Raw genomic sequence first — 13,372 nt, forward strand, 5'->3', positions numbered from 1 at the left:
TGCCAAAAAGTTGATGTTGGACAAGGAAGGCAACATAATGGGTCATGTTTTCTTATATCCGAATAGAAGTTATATTGTCATGGATCATCCAACATGTTGAGCTTGCTTTTCCCTCTCATGCTAGCCAAATTCTTTGCACTAAGTAGACATACTACTTGTGCTTCCGAACATCCCTAAACCCAGTTTTGCCATGAGAATCCACCATACCTACCTATGGATTGAGTAAGATCCTTGAAGTAAGTTGTCATCAGTGTAAGCTATAAAAATTTCTCTCTAAATATGTATGATCTATTAGTGTGGAGAAAATAAGCTTTATACGAACTTGTGATATGGAAGAAATAAAAGCGACAGACTACATAATAAAGTTCTTTATCACAAGCAGCAACAGGAAGTGGCATTCTTTTGCATTAAGATTGTGCATCCAACCATAAAAGCGTATGAAAACCTATGCTTCCCTCTTCTAAGGGCCTATCTTTTACTTTTATCCTCTACCCTTATACAAGAGTCATGGTGATCTTCACCGTTCCTTTTTACACTTTTTCTTTTGGCAAGCACTATGTCTTGGAGAGATCCAGATATATATATATCCACTCAGATGTAGGTTATCATAAAGTATTATTGTTGACATTACCCTTAAGGTAAAAGGTTGGGAGGCAAAACTATAAGCCCCTATCTTTCTCTGTGTCCGACTGAGGATTTGAACCCATAAGTATCGCGTGAGTGTTAGCAATTGTGAAATATTAAATGATAGTTGAGTATGTGGACTTGCTGAAAAGCCCTTAAATTAAATCTTTCTGATGTTATGATAAATTGCAATTGCCTCAATGACTAGGATCATAGTTTGTTAGTTTTCAATGAAGTTTCTGATTCATACTTTACCTTGTGAATGAATTGTTACTTTGACATAAGAAATTATTAAACACTATAAGGGTCGCGCAAAGGGCGCCTCGTGGCGCTAGCCACCTCGTCATTTTTACTGTGCTAGCAAGAGAGAAAAAAACGAATAGGTAAAAAGGGCCGGACGCAACTGAACGGAGACGCAATTGGGCAAGACCTAGCCCGGGGTCTCCGTGCCAGCCCCTTCTCGCTTTTGACACCGCCGCCTCCTCTCCTCTCCTCTCCTCTCCCTCGATTCTCCTCGCGCCGCCGCACCTACTCCGAGCCCCTCCTCTTCCCCGTGCCATCAGCCTCCTCCTCTGCGTCTCTCCTCGTCGGTCGGGGATCTCCTCGCCGCGGTTGCAGTGGCCGAACAAGAGGAAGAGGAGCTGCAGCGTCGGGTCCGTGCAGCGGCCTCCTCGTGGTGGTCGGCTGCTCGACGCGCCGCGCCACCGCTGCGGGAGATGGTGAACACGAGGAGATGCAGGGTGGCCTCGCCGGAAGAGGGCGACGCCGGGAACCACCCACTGGCGAAGGACCGCGTGGGCTGGCACTTCCCTGCGACGCCCTCCTTCCCCGACTTCGCCGTCGCCACTGCCCCCTCCCCTCCCGTCGAGGCTGAGCCTGCACAGCGTGGACGAGCCGGTCGCGATGGAACCAGAGCGCTCGAGGCCGGGGTGCGAGAACGAGATGATGTCCAACAGGCGGAGGGTGGCCATGGAAGGAGCAGCCCACAATGAAATCCATTTTCTCTTTGTGTGTGTGTGTGTGTGTGTGTTGGATTTGGATCGAGAAAGGAGATGGCGTGGCCGCGTGGGGATGAGGCGGTGGACGGAGGAAGATGGCTGATCTGGATCCAGGCGGCCACTCGTGTGTTTGATCTGTTCATTGACATGATCTTATCTCCTCTCATCTGCCATCTCTTCTCTCACTGATCCCGTCTCGTCTCGTCTCATCTCTACAGGTAGAGCGGCCAGAGGAGCAGACCAACATCTGAACATCAACTGCAGTTTGTACATTTTGGTTATACTTTGTTTCAGTTTGTACACATCTCGTTTTGGTTAAACTCCTGTCTTAGATGCTATGGCTGAAACTAGAGCAAACTGTTTGTGTGCATCACATTTTGGTTCAGTTTTGGATGAGTGAGAGTAGGTAGAGCATACTATGTGTGTGTGTGTGTCCATTGTATCATGACGAATTGACTTGTGCTAAAATTAGAAACGAGAAATGGTACACAGACATGTTAGTCTATTTAACCACCTTCTTGGATCAACTTGACACAATACTATTTTGATTTGTTTTAATAACTGTGGTTATATATTCTATAAATTTATTCATCAACATGATTTCTCTATTTTCTGTGTCGTACATTTTACATATCTTTAGTCATAAAAAATCAAATAGGGGCAAGACTGTTACAGAAAAATTACTTGCAAGCATAATAGCATATTGTGATTTACTTCTTTATAGAGTATTTTGTAATGGAATTATCTGTATAATCTCCTGTGTTTGTCTGATGCTGACCATCTGAGAATATGTGAAACTATTTTCTCTCTGTCCTGAAGGTTGTTGACTGCAGAATCTGTGGTGATCCACACTCTGTTGGTTCACACTCATTGAGTTCTCTCGTGAAGATATTATATCTTCACATGGTACATTTATGTTTTTCGGCAGTTAATTGATGTTTTGATACATGATACATTTCATGCACAGGGTGCTAGAGCTGCACTTAATTTGCTAACATCATCGCCTTGTTCTTCATGGGAACGTAAGGACCATCAACTCTGCAACTCTAGCACAAGTTAAGTAAGGAAGCCATGAATATTTCTTTGTTTGAGATGATTGCTAATTAAACCTGCACTCCTAAATCTGGGGGCTGCCAACCCCTTTTGTCTAATTCAAAATAGTTGTAAATTGTTAATGGTTGTCGTTGTCGCTGTTATAGGAGTGAGGATGGTGAGCCAACCCACTGCCGCAAAGTTCTACAAATGGTTCTCAGAGGTTTAATGGCGATGACATGGTGAGTGGGTTTTGAATCTTTCGTTGCACCAATTGGATTGGATTTGATGCGTATATTATAGTGAGATGGGTTGTTGACCGCTAATTTGGTGTTTCCCCTTGTGTTGTGTGGCGTGCGTGTTGTGCTTGTAGGCGCAGTCGAGCAAGTTTTGGTCAATGTTTCATGGCTCAATCAACGAATGGTGTTAAAACTGCTAATCCTGAAAGCAAGGTACTTTCAATTCATTCCTCTTTTGTTGCCGGTGCTTATTTCCTCGTGGATATACACATTTAATATCACATATGGTGCAGATTTTGAATGATTCCTACCTCGAGCTTCCGCTTCAGTTGTTTCTTGGTTGTTCAAGTATGCTTGGTGGTTCTTCCTCGAGGGTTGAGATGGACCATGCACTGGTTACATCTTCTCCTATCTCCATGTTCTTCTTAATTTTCTTGTGCAATCAGAGCTGTATTAAGACAGTTTGTGCAGTCCATGCTTTTAACATTGAAAATGAGAAGGTGAAATGATGGGCTTGGACAGTGCTGATGTTTTTTTTTCTTCTGGGCATTACATTACTAAAATGAACTATATTTACAATTGTTGAACTTCCATAGCTAATAAGATGATTTTTTTTCAGCATTCGATATGGAACAATTGTACCATATGTGGTTGCTTTCAGGTTAGTAAGTTTTGTTCTTCATTATATTTTTCTTATTATTTTGAATGCCACCATGGACTCTTAGTTTCTTAGTAGTATATGCTTAATTTGCTTTACTGGAGACATACATTTCCCTCAAACTGCAAGGAATGATGTAATATAAGGAGAAAATCAGATCTGTCTCACACCTACCTTCAATAATAAGAGGCCTGATTCTAATCTGTTATGCTACCATGTACAAACATTTACAAATTAGTGTCAAGATTAGAATCTTATTATTATAACCATTTATAAATTATGTGTACCTTGAACCCACATGCCATGGTACCATTTAATAACACGTACAAACCACCAAGGACTTTGCTAGATTTTTATATATACATAGAACTAATATTGATCTAACCTCAATGCTCTTTTCCTTAAACTGAGTAGGTCATATAGATAGGAATGGAGAATTATTTCTGAAGTGGTCTTCATATTTAATATGCTCCAGCCCCAAATTTGAAGCTAGATAAGACTTTGTTATTTATGCGTGTAGCTCACTGCTTGATTCACATGTAGATAGAGCCATTCCTTGCAGATGCCTTCTCCTATATTGTGTGCTTAGTTTCTTCAAGTTCTCTAGACAAAAAAAACAAGTTCATTTTAATTACAATGGCCCTCGGTTGAAAGTTTTTGCCTCTGTAATTGATCTGAGGCTAACCATTGACTTTGTGTAGCTTATTTGTAGGTTCTTTGCCATTAATAACTCAAATTCATTATGTGGTGTGTAGCTAGAACTGCACCTCAACTGATAGGAAGCCTAGCACATACAGTTTCTCATCTAAATATTTTTGTTGTCAGTAAGCGAGCAAATATTGGGAGAACAATGAAATAGACTGGACCTATCCTGTTAGGATCATATGATCCAGCTCCAAGCTTTGATCTCTTACAAATATTATAAACAAAGCATAATGGGATTTGTTTTTTCTAAATCAGAAGTGAAAAACCAAATATACTTCAAAGTTTTGTTGCTTCATAAATGTTGATGTAATCTTACCCTCACAGGTGCTTTGTTAGGTAACACCTGCGCCTTCATTTCAAGTGCAAGCCGCCTCTCTCACTATGCATTATCTCTAGCCGCATCACCGTCGACATCAGCTACCGGCTATACATATGATCCATGTGTCGTGTTTAGTCTCTCTCTAAGACTTGATATGCCTTAGTTCTGATGATCCGACAGACTCTGCCTCTCTTTTGAAGATCATCCACCTTTTGGAAGATGTTCATCTTTGATTTCAACCGCTGGATGGGTCTCATGTGCTTCTGATAATATAGACCTGCTAGCTTGCTCTGCTTGCTATGTTTTATGGCTGAACACTCTAATATTGCAGTTCTGTTAAGTGCATTCCTTTTTAAGCAATTGGTGCTCATTTGGACTGCACACAGAAGTTAACAAATAATACAATAAGATTAGTACGCCCAGTCCTATGAGGGTGGGTTTCTTTTTGATGCATCGCTCGATTTGTGCTGGCTGAAAAGTCTACGAGCTAATGCCTTGCTCGGTTTGTGTTTGCTAAAAAATCTACTCCCTCCGTTCGGAATTACTTGTCGTACAAATGGATGTATCTAGACGTATTTTAGTTCTAGATGCATCCATTTCCGAGACAAGTAATTCCGAACGGAGGGAGTACAAGATAATGTATGGTGCGACCAGCCTGTCAGCATGCACGATCTTTGTTTGGATTTCGTCTCATTGGTAGTTTGGCCCTATAGATAAAACTTGTGCATATATATGGCCTGCTTCCTGGTTAATTAAGTATTTGTATGCTTTTAAAACATGACATGATCTTTGCGTAGTGGCACATCTGTCTCATAAGTTTTTGACTTCCGTTTATGACATGCTATCAAGTCAGTTGTCAGTTTGGCTGAGAGGTTTCTGAATTTTTCCTTAATGTGATGTGTTTCTTATCGTGAGTGATTTTCGTGGCTCACTCGTTTCCTAATTGCCAAACCTCATAGAGGAAACTAAGGAATGGCGGGGACTCTGGTTTGGTTATGAGGAGTGCTTGGTGGATGCTTATGTGATACTATTAAGGAGCTTAGCTCAAGCTCAAATATGGTACATCTCTCTGCCATTTTGTTAATTTGTGCAGATAATTGAATTCATGGCTAGATTTTATAAGTTGGAAGATAATTGTATTCATGGCTAGACATTTGTGCAGATAAATGTATTCTTAAAACCTGCAATGTAGTGCATTCTGTCACTTACTCTATTGGTAAATTCAGCAAAATTTGTACTGGATTGACCTTTGGCGCACAAATTTTGAAGCATCTACAAGATTTTCAAGATTGCATAGGATTTACTTTAATAAGGAATAGAGTTGATGCTAAGTATGATAACATATTTAGTTATTTACTTTGCTATAATTTTTCCTGCAGGAAGGTCACTACTTGAAGGTCTGCACATGTTCATGCTGGAGCATTAGAATAAATAAAGTGAGTCTTGCAGTATTTATTGGGTGAAGTTCTGTGTATGTATCTACACGCGGCGGTGCCTATTGCTGGATGAGAGATGGGTCCTGACCCGGACGCAGCGCCCATCCCCATCTCTGGTACCGTCGGAGAGGCAAGGATGGCGCCGGCCGTGCCGCGGCACGGCTCCAAGGCCACCAGTGTGACTGCAACAACAGCTACAACTTCGCGCCGCTGTGAGTACCCGACAACCTCCTCTCCTTTAGCATGTAGCTACTTCGTTTTGTTCTGTTTGACGGAATACTACTACTTTGTGTGCTTGTTTCTATTTTGGCATGACGATTAGAGCAGATAGCATTTTGCTGCTTAGCATGGCACGTTTTTTTGGTCTCAGGTTGTAAACTTTCTGATGTTGTTTGATAACAGAAAATTTCCCCGGGCTGGTGGAAAGCGGAAAAAGGTATGGTTCGGATGGATTTGATTTGTTCCATGTGTACATCTCCGGTCTTTCCTCCATAGCCAGTCGTTGAGCAGATGGCGGAGGTAGACAACTCCCACAACTTAGAGCCACATGCTTTCTCATGACATCTACTGACAAGGTGGTTGCCTCTCTCTTCATGTTGTGGCAGCATGGGAAGGAGGAGGAGTTCAGCACGGGGCCCTTGTCTGTGCTCATGCTTAGCATCAAGAACAACACTCAGGCTGGTTTGGTGTTCTTTCATCAGTTGAGATCTTGGCTTAGCAAGGAACAATTTTCTGCAGTACTACTCACTATCTCTCTTCATATATGTTTGAATTGAAGGCTTTCCAGCGTTTCTTGTACTTGGGCTTGCTAGAAATCTAATCAACTTAGTTGCTTGTTCAACTGTAGTTTCGTGAATTGCCTTTAGTAATGCTGTATTTCGTTCTGTCCTCTTAGTATGCAAAGTTAAGTGCAACATCGCATAATATATATGAGTAATTAACCGTGCTCTAGAGTAATGCATTGCGTTCTGTCCTCTTAGCATGCAAATTCTAGTGCATTATCAGGTAATATATATGAGTAATTAACTATGATTTTGGCGGCCTTTCGTCAAATGCCTTTGCCCTTTGGTAGTCGTTTACTACTGGAAAGTTAAATGAAACATCATTTAGATGACTGATTATTAAGTGCCAACCATAGTTTCTGTGCAACTGTTTATTTTTTCAGTGTTAATGTCGCTCTTCTCGCTTCTCTGAGCATGATTGTTTCATAATTAGCACAGGATCTGTAGACATGGGAATGCTCAAGTGTCAACTGTCGTGAGACAATGAGAACAACAACATTTACAGAACATAGAATCTGAGCTTCAAGACAAGCAGCCCATAGTAACCTTAGTTGAGTAGTTCATCTATTATTTTGGACTGACTGAATGTGGTCTTATACCAATCTAATATATGTACTTATATCTCTGGAAGACTAAAGAGTTGAATGATGCATAGTGTGAATGATGAACTTGTACAACTGATGGGTGGGGAGGGCAGGTCTGCAAGGTGTTGCGAAAACCCTTTCTTGATGTGAACAATATGGTCTGGTATTATTGTTAGTTGTCAATCGATCCATGATTCAATCTCGTTTGCAAATTCAAGTGTTTCATTTGAAGGATGACGCAAATCACACGCAAGGAACATGTTAATATGCATACTATTGTTCTTCCCGAGTCATTTGTGCAACATATATATTTCAACATAGCAATTGAAAACTGACTGGTGTGCAGGTTGGTTTTTGTGTGTTCTAAGTTCTACAACTACTAAGGGCTATTGGTTCTGGAAATTATTCACAAGCATGCGGGCTCTGACCTACTTTTGTCCAAATATCTTTCTTTGTAGTGAGTTGTGCTGATTCACATTAAGGTGCATCGAAACTACCCGAAATCATTTTATTTTGTCTTCCCATCGGTTACTTTTAAGAGTTGGGTATCCTGAAGTTTTTCCAAGATGTGCACCCTATTCCTCTGTTTTCACACTACTATTTTTCCGTTCTTTAGTTTTAGTGTATATGACGCATTTCTTTTGTCGAAGTTAACTCTTCATTCTTCTCATATGCTCTTCCAGATTGGTTACCTTTTAGACACTCAAGTAAATGTTTCACATTTTCTTTGAAGTTTATTTTCTTGGAGAATCATATATCTATGTCAGATCATGCTGTTTAGTTGTGTATGCTCTCTTTTTTTTACTGAATTTTATAAATGTTTGTTGCTTGGAGAATCACATTTCTTTTAACTGTTAATTCACGAGGACTGTATTTATAACTCTCATTTATTTTGAAAGCGAGTATTAGCTTTGAATAGTCATTATCTTTGACCATTTTATAGCGAGTCGATAGAATAATTTCTCATATCAATGTCCAGTCCCTTGCTCCTCGAAGAATATCTGATTCATTATTCCTTCTTGTGAATTCTTTATTTCAGGTCCTGAAGAGGATGTTTCTGCACCTCTATTATGCTTCCAGAAAAAGGCGCACCTATGGATTTTCAAGAATGGGCACATTCGCTCTCTGGTCTTCCGATGCAACACTGTATGTGTTGTCGAATTTTGGCTTTTGGCTGCTCGTGTAGTGTCGTACTAAATAAATAGACCAGTCAGATGCATTGTAGCCATTTGTGCTTTGGCTCAATAAATGAAGAAACCTATAGGAACATATATTGTGTTCTTTGTGTTCCACCTTGTAAGACTGCCACCTCTCTGTTAATATAGACCTATGACCTTGCTTTGCTTGGCTTGCTTTATGAGTGAATGCTCTGCTGCTGCAGTTTATATCTATTCTTTTTTCAACAACTGGTGTTTATTTGGATTGCATACATGTTCAAGTGCATCAGCAGGATTAGCGCGCAGAGTACCGCAGAGGAGGCGCGCCAAGTCACTCTGTGCATTTTAAAACCGAACCGAAAAACCATACCGAAAATAAACCGAACCGAACCGATTTTTTTGTTTTTATGGTTTCTGGTTTCGGTATGGTATGAACTTTTCGTACCGATTTGAACTTTGGTTTTTATGGTATATACCGAAAAACTGAATGGTTAACCGAATAAACCGAAGTAAAAGATAAATTTATATTTCTTGAGATGAACAACCGTACAAGTTGTCATTTTTCTTGTACATGAGTCAAATTCACTACTAAGCACCAACATTTTTCTTGTAACATTGTCATTTTTCTCTTTTTAAAATGCTAAGCACGTCCATAACCATCAACAGATGAATCAATGCATGCATATATACTTATATATATAGTCATATACTATTTGTGTAAAATAGAATGTGTTTTGAGTCATAAATTTGCAAATTATTATTACGTCATTTTCAAATTCGCGTCAACTTTGGTTTTTATGGTATATACCAAAACCATACCGAAATAATTTGGTATATACCGAAACCGAACCGTATTTTAATTTCATACCGTATTTACCGAAGTATTAATACCGTACATACCGAAAAACCGTATAAACCGAACCATGTAAACCGAATAAACCGAACGCACAGGGCTAGCGCCAAGGGTGCGCCCCTGCCACTAGTATGGCATTATATGTTGTTGTTCTAAAGAAGATCATGATGCCCTCATATCCGTATTTTATTTTATCGACACCTCTATCTCTAAACATGTGGACATATTTTTCGATATCGGCTTTCTCTTGAGGACAAGCGAGGTCTAAGCTTGGGGGAGTTTATATGTCCATTTTGCATCATGCTTTTATATTGATATTTATTGCATTATGGGCTGTTATTACACTTCATATCACAATACTTATGCATTTTCTCTCTTATTTTATAGGGTTTAAATGAAGAGGGAGAATGATGGCTGGAATTCTGGGCTAGAAAAGGAGAAAATATTAGAGGCCTATTCTGCACAACTCCAAAAGTCTTGAAACTTCACAGAGAATATTTTTGGAATATATAAAAATATTGGGCGAAGAAAGTACCAGAGGGGGGCCACCTACCATCCACAAGGGTAGAGGGCGCGCCCCCTGCCTTGTGGGCCACCTGGCAGGCCCCCGACGCCCATCTTCTGCTATATGGTGTGTTTTGACTTGGAAAAATCAGAAGGAAGCTTTTGGGATGAAGCGCCACCGTCTCGAGGCGGAACTTGGGTAGAACCAATCTAGGTCTCTGGCGAAGCTATTCTGCCAGGGAAACTTCCCTCCGGGAGGGGGAATTCTAAGCCATCGTCATCACCAACGATCCTCTCATCAAGAGGGGGTCAATCTCGACCAACATCTTCACCAACACCATCTCCTCTCAAACCCTAGTTCATCTCTTGTATCCGATCTTTGTCTCAAAACCTTAGATTGGTAACTGTGGGTTGCTAGTAGTGTTGATTACTCCTTGTAGTTGATGCTAGTTGGTTTATTCGGTGAAAGATCATATGTTCAAATGCTTAATGATAATTAATACTCCTCTGATTATGAACATGAATATGCTTTGTGAGTAGTTACGTTTGTTCCCGAGGTCATGGGAGAAGTCTTGTTATAAGTAATCATGTGAATTTGGTATTCGTTTGATATTTTGATGAGATGTATGTTGTCTCACCTCTAGTGGTGTTATGTGAATGTAGACTACATGACACTTCACCATGTTTTGGGCCTAGGGGAAGGCATTGAGAAGTAATAAGTGGATGATGGGTTGCTAGAGTGACAGAATCTTAAACCCTAGTTTATGCGTTGCTTCGTAAGGGGCTGATTTGGATCCATATGTTTCATGCTATGGTTAGATTTATCTTAATTCTTCTTTCATAATTGCGGATGCTTGCGAGAGGGGTTATTCATAAGTGAGAGGCTTGTCCAAGGAAGGGAAGCACCCAAGGACCAGTCCACCCACATATCAAATCATCAAAGTAACGAACGCGAATCATATGAGCATGATGAAAACTAGTTTGACAGTAATTCCCATGTGTCCCCGGAAGCGCTTTTCTTTATATAAGAGTTTGTCCAGGCTTGTCCTTTGCTACAAAAAGGATTGGGCCACCTTGTTACACCTTGTTTACTTTTGATACTTGCTACCCGTTATGAATTATCTCATCATACAACTATCTGTCATCGATAATTTCAATGCTTGCAGAGAATACCTTGCTGAAAACCGCTTGTCATTTCCTTCTGCTCCTTGTTGGGTTCGACACTCTTACTTATCAAAAGGACTGCGATAGATCCCCTATACTTGTGGGCCATCAGGAGGTGTCCCCAAAACCTGGCGCTAGCCGGAGGGCCGGTGCCCTCGGCATGCTCCTCTCGATCTCCAACACCGCTTGTAACTTGTCTCAATCCTCTATGTACTCCATCTACATGTTTGAGTGAACTACTAGTTCTTGGGGAATAGGATGAACTCTAGTTTGTACTAGAACTGAATAATTTTGTGTGATATGAGATTACATTTTTCATGTATTGTTAATGTTCTTCATGATGTTGGGTGAAGTGCACCATCCAACATTTGCCTATTTTGGACACAAGGATATTACTATTGGATGAAGTAGAGAGCGGAGAAAGCAAGTGATGGTGCAATCTCTAGGGAGGTGGAGGAGAAAAAGTGATAGTAGTATCCTCTACCTATCCCGTCTCTACCAATTCGATAGGGGAATAACGGAGAACGCCCTTTGGCCGCGTCACTGGGGTAACCCTTAATTGTCATGAGTTGTAATAATCTGGGGGAGACTATGACGGTGGTGTGCGTGGCACGAAGTCTATCACGAGTAGGCTGTGTTCCGTACCAGACTTCGCCCACAAATAACTACATGAAAAGTGGCTTAAGTATCTGTAGGACATGCAGGTAGTAATGATTCTGAATGCTTCGAGAACGCCTTTTACTCAAGCGTCGCCCCCTTATGTTATTCACTGTTTTATTTCGGTTTCTACATTTGCTTAGTTATTTAGACAGAACCACCATTATTATCGTTCCGTTAGCAACCGATGAATAGACTATTTCCAGATAACGTTCTGGGTGTGAACGTAACCACGTGAGTGACGACGTAGCTGCGGAGTTGGTAGTTACCAGTGCAACTACCACTCCCTGTGGGATTGACATACTCTACTTACCACAGATTTCAATAGCCCTGTGCCCTTGCAGGTCATCAAGCTTTTCTGGCGCCATTGCCGGGGAGCAAAAGTGCTCGGTTATTACCTTCCCGCTCACACATAGTTTATTTTGTTAGTTGTTATTTATCTTTTAGTTTCTCCCTTAAATCAAAAACAAAACAAAATATTGCTAAACATGTCTTCTAAGATGACTCTCTAGGAACATATGGAACTTGCTATGAAGGAAAAGAGATGTAAGATTCTACCACTTTTGGCTACCAATGAAGCAAAGTTGAAGGAATGGATTGCACTAGTAAAAAAATTCACGTCTCTTATACTCCATTCATATCCGACATCATGCATAGATTGTGGATCCAAAGAGCACCTACAATATCAATGTAAGTACAATATTGACCCCGTATTAGCAAGATATAATATTCTTAGTAAATCCAATGCTAGTATGGAGGTCTTACAATTTGTGCTTCTTGCGAGTGTTGATGAGGTTCTACATTATATATTGGGTTTGGAGAGACATTCTATCCTTGATACTATTTATATTGAGTTAGAACCTATATATACATTTTGCCTAGAGAATTTCTGTGATAATGCATTAGTTGTCAATGAACAAGAGCAGATTGCATCCATTCCGGAAATAGAAAAACTATTGCAGGAACCACAGAATGATGAAGGAAAGTATGCAACCAATGAAGAGCTAACAGCCCCCAATGATGAATGGCTGCAATAAGTGGTAAGAGATCATGAATTAAATATTTATGAAACTAACTTGCAGCAACCAAATTTGGATGAAAAAGAACGAGCTATCTTGGATGAGAAAGTTTGCCTAGAGAAAGAGAACATCGGGGAAAATGAAGAGGAGGAACAGATTGATCACCTTGTCAGTGTCAAAACCGGCGGATCTCGGGTAGGGGGTCCCGATCTGTGCGTCTAGGCTGATGGTAACAGGAAGCAAGGGACACAGATGTTTACCCAGGTTCGGGCCCTCTCGATGGAGGTAAAACCCTACTTCCTGCTTGATTAATATTGAAGATATGGGTAGTACAAGAGTAGATCTACCACGAGATCATAGAGGCTAAACCCTAAGAGATAGCCTATGATGGTATGATTGTAATTGTGATCGGCCTTCTAAGGACCAACCTCTCTGGTTTATATAGACACCGGAGAGGGCTAGGGTTGACATGGAGTCGGTTACAAGGAAGGAAATATAATATCCGGATCGCCAAGCTTGCCTTCCACGCAAAGGAGAGTCCCATCCGGACATGGGCCAAAGTCTTGAGTCTTGTATCTTCACGCTTCAATAGTCCGGACGATGTACATAGTCCGGCTGTCCGGATACCCCCTTATCAAGGA

At 40.8% G+C, this 13,372-nt stretch overlaps 1 long non-coding RNA gene across 24 annotated transcripts; it reads left to right on the forward strand.

Moving 5' to 3' along the window:
• The first annotated feature begins 1,043 nt into the window (after positions 1–1,043).
• Positions 1,044–8,719, forward strand: LOC123135955 (uncharacterized). 24 transcript variants are annotated; one of them, XR_006466377.1, is made up of 9 exons: positions 1,044–2,896; positions 3,028–3,106; positions 3,187–3,554; positions 4,581–5,634; positions 5,955–6,223; positions 6,414–6,530; positions 6,617–6,748; positions 7,724–7,859; positions 8,417–8,719. It is a non-coding gene; the product is annotated as an uncharacterized lncRNA (long non-coding RNA). The 24 variants fall into 24 exon arrangements; XR_006466393.1 differs by having other exon boundaries at positions 3,187–3,393; positions 3,513–3,554; positions 4,581–4,592; positions 5,535–5,634; positions 6,617–8,719; XR_006466394.1 differs by having other exon boundaries at positions 1,044–1,885; positions 2,590–2,682; positions 2,822–2,896; positions 6,617–8,719.
• The last annotated feature ends 4,653 nt before the right edge of the window (positions 8,720–13,372 follow it).

This window comes from Triticum aestivum, chromosome 6B (genome assembly GCF_018294505.1).
Source record: "Triticum aestivum cultivar Chinese Spring chromosome 6B, IWGSC CS RefSeq v2.1, whole genome shotgun sequence".
Lineage (NCBI taxonomy): Eukaryota > Viridiplantae > Streptophyta > Magnoliopsida > Poales > Poaceae > Triticum > Triticum aestivum.